This window comes from Balaenoptera borealis, assembly GCF_965194805.1.
Source record: "Balaenoptera borealis genome assembly, chromosome: 2".
In the NCBI taxonomy this organism is placed as follows: domain Eukaryota; kingdom Metazoa; phylum Chordata; class Mammalia; order Artiodactyla; family Balaenopteridae; genus Balaenoptera; species Balaenoptera borealis.
Window position 1 is genome coordinate 12,611,576 of NC_138867.1, and position 20,593 is coordinate 12,632,168.

Consider the following 20,593-nt stretch of genomic DNA (forward strand, 5'->3'; position numbering starts at 1 on the left):
CCCTGGTTTAGTACTGTCTTCCCTCGTTTTCTTGGTCTTTGTCAGGTGGGGTTACTTTTGAGTCATTATAAGAGGTTGGTTGTGGCTGGGAGTGACATACGCCGACTCAACACTGTCAGCTTGGGGTTAATATACTCCCCACTGCTCCCTCTCCCCGCGAGGTCCCCGCAGAAAGCAGAGGTTTAGGAAAACATGAATTCCTTCAAATGAAAGCCTTTTTTTGGTGCAACTAGCCTGATAGAGAAGCCCCGTCTTACCTCTTAATAGCAGACCTGGGACGTCTTCCCTTCATACCCTGCAGCTAAGTCTAGCCTGTCTTCTCTCTGTCTTTACCACCTGTCACAGAATAATGGATTCTGTGCAGAATTCAGCTCCTTTCTCTTAGAAAGGCGCCTGTGCCCTGGTGATGGAATTTTTGGTGCTTTCTGAGACCAGACTTTCTCATATCTTTATTATGCATAGTAGAGAAATCACTTCTTTCACTCAGAAGAGCCTCAAAAGACATCACCTTGGACTGGATGCTCCCAGAAAACTTGCTCCCAGTCAGTGTGGCTGTCCGCAGGCTTTACCTGGCCAGGTAAGTCTGTTGGTGGCCATGCCTAGGCCTGTGCTCTTGATCCTCTGCTCGGTCTCCTGTACATGTTCAGTTTGGGGCAGAGCCAGTCGGTGCTGCCCACGGGTTTATTCCTTTCTTCCTCCTTCCAAAATGATTGGGCAAACTGCCCCTTTAGTTATCTGACTTGGAATCAGGAACCAGAGCAGATTTTAAGTAGACAGCAGTTGTGCCGTCCCATCCCAGGGGTAGCCTGGGACATCTTTTAGAAGCGCTTTTCCCTCCTTTGGGCAACTCTGAATCCCTGACCTAGATCTTGGCCCCAGCATCTAGGGCAGTGATATCTGGCAGAGGGAGGGTGGAGAGGGACCATTCAGTTGGATTGGTCGGGTGGGATGGGACGAACGTTTAGACAGATGAAACAGGAAGACCCTGGGTGGGGACCTCACCTGGTAGAATGGCTCAGGCAGGGGTCCTCCTGGGCAGTTTGGATTGATTGTGGATGGCTGAACAGAGAGGTCAAGTCCGTTAGTAAAATCGAACATTTTTTGCCTAAGATGTAGAAACACAGGAAATAGGTTCTCGTTGACGGGGGGCTGGACAGATCAGGGTGTGAACATTTTTCCAGGGTGTTGTGAGCCTGGTACTTAAGATTGCCAGTCTGACTTAGACAAGGCGTTTCTACTGGTTGCCTTTCATTTCTTGGCCCTGGAACCGTTTGCTTGGCCGCCTTATTTTCTTTCCTCCTTTTTGTTCCTTGTCTGTCCTGCATTAAATTTTATCCTTGTAGTCACCGATTGAAAACTGGTACCCATGGTTGGATGAAAGAAGGCGAATTTAGCTTGATAGAACTTTTAAATAATTAGAGCAGTTCAGGCATAGAATGGGCTGTCATGATTACTGGACACACTCAAGCAGGGGCACTGCCAACTGCCAGGGTTCGGAGCTGGGTGCTGGGGGCAGGACTCCTGCACTTACTTGGAGAGGGTCTGGGGAGATGGCTCAGGAGCTGTTGCCTCCTTGGATTCTGTAGTTCCCTCTCAGCCCCCAGCACCTAGTGGTTATTCTTCACTTTTCTTTTAAAAAGGCATCACAAACCTGAGCTGGTCCATTAAAAAAAATTTTTTAAATGTTACGGAAGAGGAAGCAGGCTTCTAGGGAGGTTGAATGACTTGCTTGGAGTGGAACTCCGGTAGAGGTGGGGTCAGGGCCAGGAAACATGCTCCTGACTCTGGGCTTCTTTCCCGGATGCCTGTGGTGGCCAGGACTTTGCCTACATTCGTTCTCAATCCCACCGGGACCAATCACTTTTATCACCAGTCTCTTTTGGGGCTCTGTTCTTGTGGCAATAAGTCATTCTTTCAGAGCTTTCCCTGTAACCTTTCTGGAGTGTGTGTGGGGTACTTACATAAATGCATTATTTTTAACCTGCTTGGCATGTTTTAGGTTGGCATTAAATGAATGTGCAGAGAATAAGGGTTTGTGGTTATTATGAAGCGTCATGGCTCATCGTGCTGTGTTCCTTTCATTACTAAATCTTATTCTGGACTCCTGGCTGCTGCGCTTCTCTTTCCAGTGGAATATGTGAAGACAGTCAAATCTGTTCCTTAGTGAGGGGGCAGTCTGCATATCCTTCTATGTTGGTATAATGGTTTCCTCATGGAATATCGAGGGAACTTGTCTTTGCATTTATGCTTCTAACACCACTTAAGTAGCTGGCTTCTGAGCTTGTGTTGCTGCTGCTTTGTATACTTAGAAGCCTGGCGGCTTTGGTCTTTGTGAGCACCAATAATAATTAGCAGTTGGTCCTTGTTACCCTCAATGTTTTGAAAAGGAAAGTTGAAGAAAATGAAACTTGATAGTGAAGGTTGGTTTCCCCTTTCTCAGTGGCACAGTGAGGCTCAGTTTTAGAGGAGAGCAAAGAGATAGCTGAAAATATCCTGTAAGTGATTTTCAAGAAATCAGAGAGCAGTAAAACAATCATTGAAGGAAACTTTCCATTGAGACCTTGTAAACTGACTTATTGACATGGAATATTATATTTTTTCCTTTGTGATGTAACCATCCTAGATTCAAATGAAGATTTAGATGAAGCCATTTAAACCATTTAAATGATTAACCAAGATTTAAATGAAGCCAGTGGTTCTGTTTGAGATGAGGCATGTGGTTTAAGTATGTTTTTCAAATGTATATTAAAAATACGTGATTAGATGGCCTTTTCAGACCTCTTAAATGTTATGATAGATTTGGGATTTGTTTCTAAGTGAAAGATGTGTTTGGAGCTGTCATAATCTAAATCAGCTCTATCTGATATTTAAGTTTATTTACTTGACTCCTCTACTGAGAAAATTTTCTCTCATATCCTTGGTGGAATTCCAGAGAAAAGTCAAATTCTTACTCAGTAGCCACACTTTACTGCCTAGTAAAGTCACTTATGTTGCTCGGGATGAATTGTGTTTTACTCTGAAAAGCAGTCTTAACAACCCCCTTCTTTCCTCCTCGGTTCTATAATGAATTGGTTTTTGTTTCCTGAAGTGCATTGTCTTGACAGATTTTTAGTAGCGCCGTTGGCAGAGCAGTAGCTACTCCGTGGATGGTGAAGAAATGGTTTCGGGTGAGAACCCTAGTGCATTCCCCTGAAAGGTAGTGGTACCTCTGACGCCGCTGCTCGTTTCTTCCTGTCGCGAGTGTTCAGCTGAGTGGACTTGGATGAACTGACTGGGGTGACTGTGTTGTTGGTCTTGTGGACAGAGATGCTGTCTTTTGTATCTTCTCCCTGCTTCTCAGCCCCGCTGAAGCTTCCCTCGTGGGCAGTGAACGGGATGGGCCCACGGGCGCAGAAGGGGTAAGAGGGATTAGATGGTACAGAGACAGAGTTGTCCTCCAGATTCTGCTGCTGAGCTGTCCAGCAGGCCCTGGGCAAGGGGATGAGCATGCGTGGGAATCTGCCCAGCGTGCCTTGCGAATGGCAATCCTGGCAGATGTATTGTTGTTATTATTATTATTATTATTCACCTGGAGCCATTCTGGGTATGGCTATCGCTGTGTCTCTGAATTAGGGCAGAGGAGCAGAAAGGAGCAAGGCTGTGTGGGTCAGGACCCCGCAGGGCGCCTTCGCCGCTGCCTGCTCCGCACGGCCCTGGGCTCCCGCGCCCGTTGTGGAGGCACTGCCTGCCCGAGCCTCCGGCCCCTGCTCCTGCCACAGTGCTCGGCCCCGGCCAGACCGCGATGTCACTCCGTCTCTGCCACTTGATAACGAGGAGACCCTGGCTAGAGTTTCCAGTGCCGTCTCCCAGCATTGTGACATCCTCGAGCCTTCCGTGCAGACGGTCTTGTTCATGGGAATTCTTGCTCCAGTGGTTAATGGTTGGCGAGTGCCTGAGTCTCATGTTCCCTTCTCATTTGGTAATGGAAGCACTCAGTTTGCTTATGGAATAGTTGTTACCTTAATTTCCTCTTTTTTGTTCCTTCTCCATGTAAGGAAGCCCCTGGAAACCCAAGTTCTGAACCACCTGCACTCTGGGAAAGGTTATATATGTCTGGGGCGAGAGCGAGAGTGAGAGTAGGGTGTGTGGACTTTCCAAGCGCAAGGTGTAGGGGCTTGAGCTGGAGAAAGGCGTTTCTCTGGGGTTGCTGGGGTTTTTCCCTTGTGAGGCCTCCTGGTCAGTCTGGACTATTTGATCTAATGCCAGATGTGCTCTGGCAATATGAAACCTCCCTTTGGTGATAAATATACTTGAATTGTAGATTACTGACTTTTTTGATCAGCCACACGCCTACTCTTCTCTGGTTGGGGAGGATTGCAGAGTAATCTATAGAGCAGATCTTGTGTTTTGGAAGCATCACACTATTTGGGTTCTGTCATAAATTAGTACATGTTAACAGTTACCCTGACAGGGGAAGCTTTAATGGAAACGTTAGTGAACACACAGAATAGATTCTTGGTCTGGGGTACTTTGCGTTAGCAGTGTCCGCGTGAGTTCATCAGGCTTATTTTCTTACAGCTTGTAGCCCTGTTGTGGACAGCGATGAATTGCACTCGGTTTCTGTTCAGGAGGGGTTTCTGCAAGGTCCTGCCAGCTGCATGGCCCTCCCCTCTTTTCCTGCAATCTCAGGAAGGTACTTGGTATGCTGCTCTGTTCCTGTCCGGCTGCTGGGAAGGGCTAAGGCCCTTTGCTGTCTGCTGTGGTTGTTAGCATTAAAAGGAGTAGGTGTGAACAGATAAACTGTGGTACATCCATTCAGCTGATGCCGAGTGAAGGAAGCCTGTTTCAGAAGGTTACATAGGATTCCACTTGTATGACATTCTCAAAAAAATAGAATTGCAGGGACAGAGAACAGATTGGTTGATTGCCAGGAATTAGGGGTGGGGAGAGCGTGACTACAGAGGGGCAGTGTAAGGGGCATTTTGAGGGATGATGGAACTGTTTTGTATCCTGGCTGTGGTGGTGATTCTATATATTAAAATTCATAGAACTGTACGTGGAAAAAAGAATCCAGTTGTACTGTATTATAATGTAAAACATAACATTAAAAAAAGGCTAACCACAAACTGGGGGAAAACATTTATATTACAAATCAGACAAAGAATTAATATACAGGGTTAAAAAAAGGCTTCCTCAAATCAATAAGGAAGCAATCCAAAAGGGAAATAGACAGACAATTCAAAGTACAAAATGGCCAACACATATTCAAGGAAATGCAAATAAAAACTGTGAGATACCAACAAAAGTCAAATCTAATAGAAGTCATTTATCTAGGTAAACTTGAACAAAACTGAGTTACTTTAGAAAGATTTTTTATTGATTTTAAAGATAGTAAGAGTCAGACTGACCTAGATGGGACCAAACTTCCTGAAACATCTAGGGGTCGCCTAGGGAGACTTTGAAGATAATTACGGGGAAGTAAAGATCCTTTTCTTCGATTCTGTAAGAAGCGTAACTTGGGAGTCCATGTGGCATATAAGTCAAGTCTGCTGACTTAAAAAAACTGTCTTTAGATACACACAGTCACCTGCTTCCAATTTTCCCACTCCAGTGAGTTTTGCTGCTGTCCAGATAGTAAAAGAGTAGCACATGCAGGGTGGTCCGCTGTGCCTCGACATTCCTGGTGTTGAAGAAGGAATTTCTGGGAATAAGTTTCATTTGGGGGAGGGGGTGTTGTTCCTGCATTAATACTTATGTGAGGTCATTTGCCCTCTGTTCATGGACCTTTCTGTGTGTAATTGATTCTGAAGCTCTGTATTTCACAGTGTTGATGGTTAACAAAGGAATTTATAAAGTGTTAGTTTCCCCACTTGACTCATAACCATAAAATAAAGCTGAACTTGAGAAAAACACGATTCAAATTTAAAAGTATAATCCTCAAATATTTTTAGATAGGTTTTGTTGGTGTCTCGTTTCTCTTTGTGTGTGTGTGTGTGTGTATCTTGGAAAAGTCGTAAAACACCCCACTTTGGAATTCTGTGGAATGGGTGGTTTCAGTACAAGAAGAAATGAATATATCAGAGACTGAGTTTTAAAAATATTTATTTATTTATTTATTTATTTTTGGCTGCATTGGGTCTTCGTTGCTGCGCGTGGGCATTCTCTAGTTGTGGCGAGCGGGGACTACTCTTCATTGCGGTGGCTTCTCTTGTTGTGGAGCACGGGCTCTAGGTGCGTGGGCTTTAGTAGTTGCGGCACGCGGGCTCAGTAGTTGTGGCTCGTGGGCTCTAGAGCGCAGGCTCAGTAGTTGTGGCACACGAGCTTAGTTACTCCGCGGCATGTGGGATCTTCCTGGACCAGGGCTCGAACCTGTGTCCCCTGCACTGGCAGGTGGGTTCTTAACCACTGCGCCACCAAGGAAGTCCCACAAAGACTGATGTTTGAAATCTATTTTAAAAGAACCCATGTTTCTTAGTATATGTGAAGAGGCATGTATAAATGACGTGTGTTTTAATTTTAATTTGAAATTTATGCCTATGAAAAGTCTGTGAGAGGTTGGTCAAAACAGTATGTATTTACAATTGTTTTCCATCGTTGATTCCTTTTACTTCACTTCCTCTTCTCGCGCTGATCCACATCTTCCGGGATTCCTTTTTCCTTCATTGCTGCTGCTGTTGAACGCCGTGTCTGCAAACCCAAGCAGGGTACTCCTGGGCCATTTGGATTCTGAAAGTTGTATGTTTTCTTACTTGCTTTTACTCTCAGTTAATCCTTGTCCTTCATGGCAGATGTGCTAGGATCTTCAGGAATAACAAAATACATGTTGTTTTTTGGATAGCTTTATTAGCTTAGCTTTTAAATGATAAGGACCCAAAAGTACAATTCGTCTACTATTCATTCTGAAGGTGCACACAAATATATTGGGAAGCCATACTTTGATTAGAATGTTGCTGTAAGTATTTCTACTGAACTAGAGTCACTCATACAATGAAATCTCTAAAGTTTAAATTGTCTAATATTTTGGCATCCTAATAACAAACCGATTTTTCATGTCTAATACTAAACAAATAGATGTTTCTTGCTTGTAGGTAGCTTTATTTATTTATTTATTTTAATTCATGATTATGAGAAATCCCTTCCAGCTCTCTCTGCCCTTTTCAGGACCACAGTGATGATAGGTGGCATGAAGGGGACCCTTACTAGCTCCAAAAAGCCAGAGTGCACAGAGGCAGAGCATGTTTCACACATTTATTTCGGAGTTATTTCACCTCCATTGAAATGTCGTTGCACTGTCTTAATACATCTTGGGTTCAGGACCGTTGAGAACCGGTGCTAATTCGATGGTTTCCAGGCCAGTCTGTTTCCTTCCCGTGACAGTTCCGTTCACGTGTCCCTGGATGGGAGCCTCCGGGAGAGCAGCTCCTGACGGGACTCGTGAGCTTCAGCATTTCGTTAGCTGGCTGTGTACCTGCTTCTTTTCCTGATATTTAACCGCAGTCCGAGAGATGCAGGATCTGCAGGGTTCGTTGTTGGGCATCTCTCGTCTCCATGGCATTGCTTATGGGTCCTGTCTCAGCTCTGCTGGTTGCTGAACACACAGAAGGGGACAGCCTGTTGGTGAGATGGGAATTGCCCCCCTGAACCAAATTACTGGAAACCTTTGACCGTAGACCCTATGCAGGATTAAGGTGGGATGATGGTAGATTTCCCGTGACAGCTTGCAGTGCGGATCGGGGGCTGTTTGGGGGCAAGTAGGATGACGGGCAGTCTTGGAACAGCCCTCTGCTTCTCCACGAGCTTTGCGGTAACCTAAATCCTTAGCAGCAGCTGCCAGAGCAGCGTGGGAGGCAGGACCCCCAGCCGTCAGGGGTCAGGTAACACCTTTGGAATTAGGCTGCATAAGCGGGTAAAATTAGTGCATCCGGAAAGCAGTAACCTGCTTGTAAGGTCAGAGAATGATATTTAAAATAGATTTATTTTCTTGTCTCCACATGTTATTAATGCCAGTCCTGTCCTTCAAGAAAACCTGGTAAAGTCTTTCTCTTAACTATTCTCTCTACTGCTGCTACCATCTGAGTGCCTGTGATTCGACATGCTGTGCAGGTGTTTTATATACGTTTTCTTATGTAAAATCAAATCCCCCTTCCAGCAGGTGGATGCTATTTCTGGGTTAGGATGAGGATCTCAGCCTCTGGGGAGGTTGAATGACTGCCCCAGTTTGCACTGCTTGTAGGGGCTCAAGCTGGAATTTAAACCCATGGCTGCCAGACCACAAAGCCCCGACATGCCCTTTCCTTCCCTGATGGAGGGAGAGAGTAGAAATGACCCTCCCTCTGTACAGCATCCCACAAGGTACTGTGTTGTAACTTTCAAATCTTTAAAACTGAAAATGTATATCCTTGTGTGTTGAGGACGGAAGCTGTAATTTAAAAGTCTCACACCAAACAAAAGTGGAATGAAAGATTCCAGGATAGAGCAAGCATTTTTTCACGTTGGTCTGAGCCCTATAATTTAGCTTCTATGCCTTTCCTTTTGTCACCTAATTAAAAATGATGTTCCTTTTTACATAAATAACCCTGGTAACCCCAGCTTTCCCACTGAGGTGTATTGAGTTTTCCTGGCTCCCAGCTGTTTCTGTCTGGGGAGGACTCCTGTGGAAGTGCTGGTCCCTGTTTCCCTGGCTGTGTGGACTTTGCCGGGGAGGAAGTGTCTGCGGTGGTCAAGGTCAGCTGTCAAGGTTAGTGGAGGGAAGTTTGGGAAGGGCGGGGAGAGGCTGGCGGGGGAGGGAAGTTTTTTCAGCGGGCTGATGTGTGTGACACCTTATAAAGATTACTGGGGCTTCCTTTCTGACGGAGGAAGGGAGCACGGGTTGGGGAGTGGGGAGGGGCCAGAGGCTGTTAAGCTGCTTTGTCGGGGACAGTTTTATTATAAGGTGGGTGTGGTCACTCCTGGGTTCTTTCTGTGTAGCTATTTTGTTGCAGCCACTCATTTCTTTGCTGTTATTCATGGAAACGTGCCCATAGATGATGAATGTTGTGGTCATGGGGAATAGATTTGTTTTCCACCATCCTCTTTTAGTGAGATAACTCTCGGGCATGTGTTCTAGGTTTTCCTACATGTGGGGTGCATTTTCGTCAGTCACACCTCACCTGCCCCTCCCTCCCCAAACTGTAGCCTGATTTTATTCGATGCTTCAGGTTTACTGCACGTGCAGGTCCCAGCAGCATTTCCACACCGGGAACGTGATCTGTTTTCATGTGTCTCTGAGTAACTCCACATCTGCCTTGGACTTTTACTGGTTCAGTCAGAGGATGGTTGAAATGCTGGTGTCTTGGATGTAGACATTATATAACTGGAAGGTGTATTGTACTCTTAAAATCTGCTTTTCATTTCCTCCTGGTTTACTCAAGGAGTTTCTAAGTTTCAGGTTTTTTCATTTTTGTTTAATTCTCACTTTTAAAAAATTTCTAGAATTACAAAAGTAGGATTGGCCTGCTGTTTAATGGGAGAGTATGTGCTTTTGACATGCTGTTGTAGTTTATCTTTGATTTTAAACCAACAAAGGAGGTACAAGGCTGAAATTCATATCAACTTAGTCAAATTGAGATTTCACTGTATGTATCATTTTTGGCTATTTAGTTGGTTCATGTCTTCATTGTTGATTACATTTAAAGTTCGTTGAGGTTTTCTTTTTGAGGGGCGGGAGCAGGTAAGTTTGTTTTGAGAAGCCAGTATTCATGTTCAAAGAACTCAGATTCCCCAGTTGTTACTATTTCACCTCAGGTGCATCACCTACCCCTCCCCTCCCCACGCCCCTCTAGATACACACACACATACATATATATTTTGTATATATTAAATTTACATATTACTTTGTTTCTGAACCATTTGAGTGTAAGTTGCAAGGTGAGGGTACCCTTATCTGTAAAAGGTGGCTCGATAGTATTGTCTTAAGAGCAAGGACATTCTCTTACAGTAGTGACCCAAATCGTTAACTTTGATATAATATTATTATATAAATCTGCTCACTCTAATAACATTTTACCCGTTCTTCCAGAAGCTGTTGGCGATTAAAAATATATTGGTGGCCCAGCACTCTATTCAGGACCACATATTGCATTTGGTTGTCATGTCTCTTTCGTTTTAATTTGGAACATCTCCCCAGCCTGTCTCTTTTGTTGCTTTGATATTTTTGAAGATTCTGGTCACTTCTGTGGAAGGCTGTCCCTTGGTTTGGGTTGTATGATTCCTGGGTTCAGGTCGTGCATTTCTGGCATAAGGGCTGTGTCCTTCCCCGGGTGCCCTGACAGGGACACAGCTGTCAGCTGCCCCATTGTGGGACGTTTGTTCAGTTTGGTCATTTGATTTAGGTGGTGACTACCAGGTTTCTCCCCTGTATTTTTCCCTTGTAATTAGTGTCTTGTGGGGAGATAATTTGAGACTATGTAAAATCCTGTTCCTTTCCCGACTTTCATTTGCTGGTTGTCTCCGTTGATGACTTTTGCCTGAATCAGTGATTACTATGATGGTTCCAAGATGATGATTTTTCTAACTTCATTATGTCTTCTGTATTTCGTTGTTTTTTGACCGTAAGGCAGAGCCTCTCCTTCTGCCCTACTTATTTATTTATATAAGTGTGGCCTCATGAATTCCTGTCTCATTCAGTGGGTTATAATCCTTTGTTACCATTATTTAGTTTGATGCTCAACTTGTCCAAGATCTGGCCATGATGTCCTTTCAGGCTGGCTCCTTTATCTTTTGTGACATGTTCCCATCATTTTTGGGGCACTTTTGTTATTTTCTGACACAGTAAAATATTCCAGGCTTATGTTGTCCTTTCCTTACTCCAGCCCTGAAATCAGCTGTTTCTCCAAGGAGCCCTGGTTCATTTTAGCAGAAAACAGCACTAAGAAACTCAGTCTGGGCACTAAGTGTACTTATTGCTACAGGGGTTTCATTGCTTCTGGAACCTCTCAGTGCACAGAGCTAGGAAGTGGGGAGTATGTGTGTACGTCCACACATACATGTATATGCACACACACACGGTGTCACATGCACACGTGCCGCTGTCTTTTTGTGCACCTGTCTGTCTAGAATAATAACCATGAGTTGATACTCATGCCTTCAATTCCAGTCCAGTACGACAAACTGCATTTCAGTCTTGCCTTTCCCAAATTTGTAACTCCCTTCTCTGACGGTGAAGGCTCCTTTTATCCTCAGTGTCTTTGCTGATTTACTCAGTCCTAGAAAATGCAGTAAGCAGTTTCAGAATGCTAAGCCATACCACTGTGATTAAAAGGAACCTACATCTTCAAGTTGAAACTGTTCAAATCGGCAGTTAGTGGTCAGCTTCTGTTCAGCTCTTTGCCTTGTCACTTAGTCACCCAAAGAAAACAGATGAAGTCATGCGCTGGAACTCCCCCGAGGCATGTTTAAGAAAAGAGCTGCCAGACTCCATCAACAGCTCACTTTCTGGGGATGTGGAAGTGCAAAATTGAAAAATAAGGAGTTGCCAAAAAAGAAAGGGAGATTGATTTCTAATAAGTATGGTTTATAAAGCTGACACCTGTTGTGGGAAAAACAGTTTATCATCTTCATTTCCGTATACTAATTGCTGGAAGAGAGGAGGAGAAAGGAAAGTGTTGAGATAATAAGAATGAATGATGAGACGTGAGGGATGGCCTGGGAGCAGGTGTGGGTTAGGATGAGGATAGGGCAGGCGTGGTCTCTTCACAGGAATCCATCACATGCTCCGAGTAGGGGAAGGAGCTGGGTCCCTCTGGAGGAAGTCATGAGTCACGACTTGGGAGACCTGCTTGCTGCCCTTCATTGACCAAATGTTTCTTCCCAGAAACCACCTGCAGTAAATTTCATGCCTCTGTGTAGTGTCTGCTTTAGCGCGGGGTTTCTGGGACGTGTGTGTGTGTGCACTCAGTTCTAGAAACCGTAGACCACTGGGTGCAGATCTTTCTTATGTTACAGGCAGAGTGAATATTGGCTGTTCAGTGTTTTGCTCCATTAAATGATGACATAGAACATGGGCCCTTGTGTTGGGGAGACAGTCTCGATTTCATGTATTGTGTTCTGTATTTTCTGTGACTGTCCTCATGCTTGTTAGAGTGTGCTCTGGAGTATTTAGCCTCTGTACCTCTACAGGCCCTTCCTACAACTAGACATTTTAGCAAGAAGAATCATAATTTGCTTATTAATGTTTTAAGGGTGAAAGCCTTTTGGTTTAGAAAATTTGGAGAGTAAAAGGTCATGATTGCTAATTGGTCAAGCATTCTGGGGAAGGACTTTTGGGTGCTGAAGACGTTCTGGAATTAGCTAGTGGTGGTGGTTGCACACATTGTGAATAAACTAAACCCCACTGAATTATACACTTTACAAGGGAAAATTTTATAGTATGTGAGTTACATATCAATAAAAAAAGTTATGGCTAAATTGGCAATATTTCAGATTCTTAAACAGCTTCATTTATTGTGTGCTTAAGCCACCAGCTGTTTAATTTTCATAGCCCTCTGCAAGGTAGGCAGTGACATCCAATTTTATACCTGAGGGAGGGGACTCAGAGAGGGTTTTTAGCTTCCTGTAGGTTAGTAGCTATTAGGGGTGGCCAGGAGGATGCCGAGTGCAGTGGTGTTCTCCCCCAGGCGGGTGTCCCGGTGGAAAGCAGATGCCTGCGGATGGTTTCTCCCGCTGCGCCATGCATATCACACTGAGGTACGTGACACCATTCAGGGAGCTTTCTATGTCCCTTTTTTTGGTGTCAGGGAGAGGAAAAAAAAGTCACTCTTCTTTGAAGGAGGGCGTTGTGGATAAGATCTGGTTGGGCTTCCATTGTGATTTGATGGTACCTTTGGTAATTTCTTAGAAAACGTTGGATTAACTGTCCCGTTGAAAATTTCAGGGAGTCTCAGTCAAAAAGAAAAGGACGGACTTTGCTTCCCAGTAAGTGGTGTATTTGGGGACAGCGAAGGGCCCACCTGAAGTGGTTCAAGCTGGTGATACTTAGTCTCCCTCGTAGCGTCCTGGGGGAGTTGAAGGGAGAGGAGCTTGGTGCTCTGCTCCTACTGAACGTGGCCTGGACATTAACAGTTGCACCCCGCGTTCTCCTGCTGGTGTGAGTTCTGTATTTTGGAACACTGGAGTCAGCTGTGCTCACTCGCATACACGACCAGGAGTACGTGTTAGACTCCAAGACCGAAACTGTATTAATTTGCATAAAACCGCATATGCTCTGTTCAAGAATTTTCATTGTGCCTGTTACAGAATCGAGTTGATACTTCATAGAGAGCATGTTAGCGTCACTTAAAAGGAGACGTCTCAGAAAGAAGAAGAATTTGTGTGGCTTTGAAATTACTTCTGGGCATGGTCCCTGAAAGAAAGGAACCACTGAAGGCTTTCGTTCTTCTTAGCATTTTGAAACTTCTTCTCCTGATTATATACATTAAAAACGTGTAAAGCAGGTTGGGGTTTTGTCTGCTGTGTGTAGCATGCCTGCAAGGGGACCAGAGGTCTGGTGGAACGAGAGCCTTCCTGCTGGGTGGTGACCTCTTTATGATGTTTGGTCTGTCATCTTTGTTTCTCAGTTTCAAATGCCTAGCTCAGAATTACTTAGCACTTGAAGTGGTTTTCATCTTCAGAGGACTTTATGGGCATTATTTAATATACAGGGCACTGTGTAATGAATGAGCTGTTTATCCTTTGAGCAGTGTCAGTATGCCAGGTGCCATACAGCTGGAGAAGACAAAAATAATATTCTGGCCAGTGGGAGTTTGTATTCTAAAGAGGCAAGATGATTAGGCAGATTCTCTCTTCTGGCCTCTTTTTAAAAATGTGCTGGGGAATAATTTAGAAATTAAAATTATAAGAGGTGATCAACTAGCTCAAGTCCACCTAATTGGAATTGCTCTCAAGGTGAAAATGAAATTTGAGATGCTCTTAAAAAGACCTAGTCTATTATCTCTCACTTATCACACATTTTTTGACATACATAGTATTTTTCCTGTTTACAGATGAGGATTTTGCTAAAGCTAGGGCAGAGTCATTTTTAATTCTCTTTATACCACCCCCAAATCCTGTTTTTCTTTACCTGGTGTAGGGATGTGCTTTGCAACCAAGGCTGCATGTGAGTCACAAATGCAGTTTTCTGAGTTTCACACTGGGTCAGTCCATCCACCCTAGCTGGGCTGGCTGGCCTCAAGGGAAGCTTCTGGACCGCTTGCCCCGTCAGCCTCTCGAAGGCCCATCGCACACCCCACACTGTGTCTGTGTTCTTGCCCCTGTCTGTGTGTTTGGTGTTCCCTCCTCTTCCTGGTTTTCCTATCACTGACTGAGCTCAAGCATCACTTCCTTTAGGAAACCACCTGTCTGTCTTCTGGCCTCCCTGGCCATCAGTGTTGGCGTAGTACCTTGTGTAGACCGTGTTCTGGTTCTGGGTCTTTGGGTCATAATTGTTTCCTGTGAGTGTGAGCTGCTGGGCCTCTGGCCCTGGGCAAGCTCCAAGGAGAGGCAAAGTAAATGCCTGTTGTGATTTATACCGGTGGTTCCTTAACCCAGCCTGTATCAGAATCACCTAAAAAGTTAAAAAAAATTACAAATCTCCAGCGATTCTCATTTAGTAGTTCTAGGATAGGGCCATAGAGTCCGTATTTTGAAAAAGCCTTACTGGTAACTCAGATGCACAGCTAGGAAGAGGAACCCCTGGTCATGCCGAGGTGCACATATTGGTTATGGGTTATGGGGCCGTGGCCAGTTTTGGGTAAGGTATGATACGTGCGATGTGCAGAATCATTTCACTTACACGCCTGGAGGGAATGGAGAATGTGAATGTGGTCCGTTTATGATGGGACATCCTTCCTGAAGGAGAAGACTCTGGCTCATTGAGGAGCTCGCTGACCAGTCCGGTTTTCTGTTGTGTGAACAGACTGAGTGCACGATTGGCCCACCAAACTTGCATTTGTAGTCACCGTGTTGCCACAGAGATGTTATGTAGTATTGAAGGAGATTAGAGAAATCACATCGTAAATGATCAGAACAGATGGCTTGTAATTTAACTCTCCTAGCTCATATTCTTTGTGCTGGTACTTGAGAACACTTTAAAATATCAGTTCTTACTTTGTTTTTCACCTTTAAAAATGGCAGAGTTCATACCATGATTTAAAATGGAGATAATGTATGCCACACACACAGTATACAATGGCAATGATGTAAAGTGGGGAGAATATTTAAAGTATTTTGGGAGTGGCCTCTTTACCTCTGCTTTTAGAACTCACACATGATTTGCAGCTTCTTTTTTTTTTTTGTTCCACTTAGAGATTTCATACTCTCCCTTATTATTTTGATAGCACCAGTCAGGGCTAATTTTTATCTCCTGGCTTGACAGTAAAAGGAATATTACGAGATCGTGTAGATTCAGGCAACATACTCACTTTCAAGGTGTTTTATAGTGATCAATAATGTAAAGGGTATTTTCCACAAGAGGACCTCTTTGAAACTTTTTCTCTTTTCCTGTTCTACTCTATGGACTGATGTGCAACTCTTAAAGATTGCATCCCTCATCAAGGACAATTATTCTTTGTCTCTTGCAGGGAACTGCAGCTTGACTAGAGTTCTGGAGTGTGCACATGTGTATGCGTACACACACACACACACACACATACACACATACATGCTTCTAATTTACATTGTGTAAATGATCAGAGTGGATACGTGTCTAAACCACCTCAAATTAGGAAATGATAATCCTATTGGTGTAACTTAAAAATTCAGTAAAGCTTACTTTGATTTTTAGGTACTTGTAGTTGCACGAGAACATAACTTTTAGATTTTTTTTTTAACTCTCACATTTAACTCTCACATTCCTAAAGTATTCAGGAGTCTTAACAGGTTATGCCTACATAGATTTTCATGAGTCTCCTTTCTCATTTGCTGTATCTTAACAGTGATTGGCAAAAAAAATTAACAAGTAAGTTTTCTAGTCCCCAGACAATTCCTGGCTTGCTTATATGTCAATGTGTGTTTTAAACTGAGTGCAGACATTAACAGTACAGGGCACTTCTCTTAGAATCTTTCTCTGCCTGTGTAAGTACGTTTTATGAGCCTGTGCTGCGCGTACCAGTGATGGTTTCTGATGCTACTCAGCGGTGGAACAGGTGGGTCAGTTGTGAACCCAGCTCTGCTGGATGTAGTAATTCCTTCAGGATGAATCATTCAGGTGACTTAAGTGTATTGACACCTCTGTGTCAGTGCTAGGGGAAAACAAAACTTGTTAATTATATCAAAAAGCATCTGAAAAATAATCAGAGGCCTCAGAGCCGTTACAGGAGTGAGGTGGGAAATGTGGGATTAAGCCCTGATTTCTTTTTTTTTTTTAATGCCCTAATATTGATTGATTGATTGATTGATAGATTGATTGAACATGTTTATTGGAGTATAATGGGATTAAGCCCTAATTTCTTTTTTTTTAATGCCCTAAATTTTATTTATTTATTTATTTAACATCTTTATTGGGGTGTAATTGCTTTACAATGGTGTGTTAGTTTCTGCTGTATAACAAAGTGAATCAGCTGTACCTAAACATATATCCCATATCTCCTCCTCTGGCGTCTCCCTCCCACCCTCCCTATCCCACCCCTCTAGGTTGTCACAAAACACCAAGCTGATCTCCCTGTGCTATGCGGCTGCTTCCCACTAGCTATCTATTTTACATTTGGTAGTGTATATATGTCCATACCACTCTCTCACTTCATCCCAGCTTCCCCTTCCCCTTCCCCATGTCCTCAAGTCCATTCTCTACGTCTGCGTCTTTATTCCTGTCCTGCCCCTAGGTTCTTCAGAACCATTTTTTTATTTTTTATTTTTTTAGATTTCATATATATGTGTTAGAATACGGTATTTGTTTTTCTCTTTCTGACTTACTCACTCTGTATGACAGTCTCTAGGTCCATCCACCTCACTGCAAATAACTCAATTTCGTTTCTTTTTATGGCTGAGTAATATTCCATTGTATATATGTGCCACATCTTCTTTATCAATTCATCTGTCATTGGACACTTAGGTTGCTTCCATATCCTGGCTCTTGTAAATAGAGCTGCAGTGAACATTGTGGTACATGACTCTTTTTGAATTATGGGTTTCTCAGGGTATATGCCCAGTAGTGGGATTGCTGGGTCATATGGTAGTTCTATTTTTAGTTTTTTAAGGAATCTCCATACTGTTCTCCATAGTGGCTGTATCAATTTACATTCCCACCAACAGTGCAAGAGGGTTCCCTTTTCTCCATACCCTCTCCAGCATTTATTGTTTGTAGATTTTTGATGATGGCCATTCTGACTGGTGTGAGGTGATACCTCATTGTAGTTTTGATTTTCATTTCTTTGATGATTAGTGATGTTGAGCATCCTTTCATCTGTTTGTTGGCAATCTGTATATCTTCTTTGGAGAAATGTCTATTTAGGTCTATTTGATTTTTGGATTGGGTTGTTTGTTGTTTTGATATTGAGCTGCATGAGCTGCCTGTATATTTTGGAGATTAATCCTTTGTCAGTTGCTTCATTTGCAAATATTTTCTCCCATTCTGAGGGCTGTCATTTCATTTTGTTTATGGTTTTCTTTGCTGTCCAAAAGATTTTAAGTTTCATTAGGTCCCATTTTTTAATTTTTGTTTTTATTCCCGTTTCTCTAGGAGGTGGGTCAAAAAGGATCTTGCTGTGATGTATGTCATAGAGTGTTCTGCCTATGTTTTGCTCTAAGGGTTTTATAGTGTCTGGCCTTACATTTAGGTCTTTAATCCATTTTGAGTTTATTTTTGTGTATGGTGTTAGGGAGTGTTCTAATTTCATTCTGTTACATATAGCTGTCCAGTTTTCCCAGCACCACTTATTGAAGAGGCTGTCTTTTCTCCATTGTATGTTCTTGTCTCCTTTATCAAAGATAAGGTGACCATATGTGTGTGGGTTTATCTCTGGGCTTTCCATCCTGTTCCATTGATCTATATTTCTCTTTTTGTGCCAGTACCATACTGTCTTGATTACTGTAGTTTTGTAGTAGAGTCTGAAGTTGGGAGCCTGATTCCTCCAGGTCCGGTTTTCTTTCTCAAGATTGCTTTGGCTATTCGGGGTCTTTTGTGTTTCCATACAAACTGTGAAAGTTTTTGTTCTAGTTTTGTGAAAAATGCCATTGGTAATTTGATAAGGATTGTATTGAATCTGTAGATTGCTTTGGGTAGTATAGTCAATTTCACAATGTTGATTCTTCCAATCCAAGAACACGGTATATCTCTCCATCTGTTTGTATCATCTTTAATTTCTTTCATCAGTGTCTTATTTTTCTGCATACAGGTCGTTTTTCTCCTTAGGTAGGTTTATTCCTAGGTATTTTTTTCTTTTTGTTGCAGTGGTAAATGGGAGTGTTTCCTTAATTTCCCTTTCCGATTTTTCATCATTTGTGTATAGGAATGCAAGAGATTTCTGTGCATTAATTTTATATCCTGCTACTTTACCAAATTCATTGATTAGCTCGAGTAGTTTTCTGGTAGCATCTTTAGGGTTGTCTATGTATAGTATCATGTCATCTGCAAACAGTGACAGTTTTACTTCTTTTCCGATTTGGATTCCTTTTATTTCTTTTTCTTCTCTGATTGCTGTGGCTAAAATTTCCAAAACTATGTTGAATAATAGTGGTGAGAGTGGACAACCTTCTCTTGTTCTTGATCTTAGAGGAAATGGTTTCAGTTTTTCACCATTGAGAATGATGTTGGCTGTTGGTTTGTCATATATGGCCTTTATTATGTTGAGGTAAGTTCCCTCTATGCCTACATGCTGGAGGGTTTTTATCATAAATGGGTGTTGAATTTTGTCGAAAGCTTTTTCTGCATCTACTGAGATGATCATATAGTTTTTATCCTTCAGTTTGTTAATATGGTGTATCTCATTGATTGATTTGTGTATATTGAAGAATCCTTGCATTGCTGGGAAAAACCCCACTTGATCATGGTGTATGATCCTTTTAATGTGCTGTTCGATTTTGCTAGTATTTTATTGAGGATTTTTGCGTCTGTGTTCATCAGTGATATTGGCCTGTAGTTTTCATTCTTTGTGATATCTTTGGTTTTGGTATCAGGGTGATGGTGGCCTTGTAGAATGAGTGTGGGAGTGTTCCTCCCTCTGCTGTATTTTGGAAGAGTTTGAGAAGGATAGGTGTTAGCTCTTCTCTAAATGTTTGGTAGAATTCGCCTGTGAAGCCATCTGGTCCTGGGCTTTTGTTTGTTGGAGGATTTTTAATCACAGTCTCAATTTCAGTGCTTGTGATTGGTCTGTTTATACTTTCTATTTCTTTCTGGTTCCGTCTCGGAAGGCTGTGCTTTTCTAAGAATTTGTCCATTTCTTCCATGTTGTCCATGTTATTGGCATATAGTTGCTTGTCGTAATCTCTCATGATCCTTTGTATTTCTGCAGTGTCAGTTGTTACTTCTCCTTTTTCATTTGTAATTCTATTGATTTGAGTCTTCTCCCTTTTTTTCTTGATGAGTCTGGCTAATGGTTTATCAATTTTATCTTCTCAATGAACCAGCTTTTAGTTTTGTTGATCTTTGCTATTGTTTCCTTCATTTCTTTTTCATTTATTTCTGATCTGATCTTTATGGTTCCTTTCCTTCTGCTAACTTTGGGGGTTTTTTTGTTCTTCTTTCTCTAATTGCTTTAGGTGTAAGGTTAGGTTGTTTATTTGAGATGTTTCTTGTTCCTTGAGGTAGGATTGTATTGCTATAAACTTCCCTCTTAGAACTGCTTTTGCTGCATCCCATAGGTTTTGGGTTGTCGTGTTTTCATTGTCATTTGTCTCTAGGTAGTTTTTGATTTCCTCTTTGATTTCTTCGGTGATCTCTTGGTTATTTAGTAGTGTATTGTTTAGCCTCCATGTGTTTGTTTTCTTCACAGATTTTTTCCTGTAATTGATATTTAGTCTCATAGCATTGTGGTCGGAAAAGATACTTGATACGATTTCAGTTTTCTTAAATTTACCAAGGTTTGATTTGTGACCCAAGATATGATCTGTCCTGGAGAATGTTCCATGAGCACTTGAGAAGAAAGTGTATTCTGTTGTTTTTGGATGGAATGTCCTATAAATATTAATTAAGTCCATCCTGTTTAATGTGTCATTTAAAGCTTGTGTTTCCTTATTTATTTTCATTTTGGATGATCTGTTCTTTGGTGAAAGTGGGGTGTTAAAAGTCCCTTACTATGATTCTGTTACTGTCGATTTCCCCTTTTATGGCTGTTAGCATTTGCCTTATGTATTGAGGTGCTCCTATGTTGGGTGCATAAATATTTACAATTGTTATAACTTCTTTTTGGATTGATCCCTTGATCATTATGTAGTGTCCTTCTTTGTCTCTTGTAATAGTCTTTATTTTAAAGTCTATTTTGTCTGATATGAGAATTGCTACTCCAGGTTCTTTTTAATTTCCATTTGCATGGAATATCTTTTTCCAGCCCCTCACTTTCAGTCTGTATGTGTCCCTAGGTCTGAAGTGGTTCTCTTGTAGACAGCATATATACTCTGGGTCTTGTTTTTGTATGCATTCTGCCAGCCTGTGTCTTTTGGTTGGGGC

General features: G+C 42.5%; 1 protein-coding gene and 1 long non-coding RNA gene across 6 annotated transcripts in view; one reads left to right on the forward strand and one right to left on the reverse strand.

Moving 5' to 3' along the window:
• Positions 1-18,999, reverse strand: part of LOC309624144 — a 52,336-nt gene extending 33,337 nt beyond the window's left edge. The window contains exon 1 of the long non-coding RNA XR_014241787.1: positions 258-18,999. This is a non-coding gene — a long non-coding RNA (uncharacterized lncRNA). The remainder of the gene's footprint in view (positions 1-257) is intronic.
• Positions 1-20,593, forward strand: part of TRIO (trio Rho guanine nucleotide exchange factor) — a 373,499-nt gene that overhangs the window by 1,620 nt on the left and 351,286 nt on the right. The window lies entirely within an intron of this gene.